This window comes from Tarenaya hassleriana, unplaced genomic scaffold (assembly GCF_000463585.1).
Source record: "Tarenaya hassleriana unplaced genomic scaffold, ASM46358v1 Cleome5815, whole genome shotgun sequence".
Lineage (NCBI taxonomy): Eukaryota > Viridiplantae > Streptophyta > Magnoliopsida > Brassicales > Cleomaceae > Tarenaya > Tarenaya hassleriana.
This window is the reverse complement of record NW_010968343.1, coordinates 1-472: the sequence shown is the minus strand read 5'-3', so window position 1 is coordinate 472 and position 472 is coordinate 1. Positions and strand designations below refer to the sequence as shown.

At 38.3% G+C, this 472-nt stretch overlaps 1 long non-coding RNA gene across 1 annotated transcript; it reads left to right on the top strand.

Moving 5' to 3' along the window:
- Nucleotides 1–452, top strand: LOC104798823. Its single transcript, XR_769492.1, has 3 exons — nt 1–29; nt 119–217; nt 386–452. It is a non-coding gene; the product is annotated as an uncharacterized LOC104798823 (long non-coding RNA).
- Nucleotides 453–472: the final 20 nt, after the last annotated feature.

Genomic DNA, 472 nt, shown 5'->3' with positions numbered 1-472 from the left:
AAAACTTTGGCCTTTTTCGTCATTGCTACGTAAGATATATCATATCCACGTTACGGTGCTTCCTTCTCTATAATCTCCAAGAGTTCTGTTGGGTTCATGTTTTTTATAACATGCTCAGTTACGGAGATGGGGAGCCTACATATAATTCTGCAAAACGTCTTATTCAAGTTGGTCTCGGAGATGATGATCAGAGCATCGAGGATGATTTTAATGCCTGGTATTTTTGTCTCCCTATTATTCATTTGCTTTTTTACAATTTTTCATGATTTCACTACCCTAGTGTTGTGGAACATGAAGTTTTTTAGTGAGAAATCATGCGATTTGTTTTCTGCATAGGTTTGTCGAGTTACTCTTCGATAATTTTCCTTTCTTTTGGGGTTTCCAGGAAAGAAGTGTTGGGGACGGCGGTTGTTGATGACAGCAAAACTCCGGCAATTCGAGCGATTCCAGATAAGTACCTGAAATTAAAAGA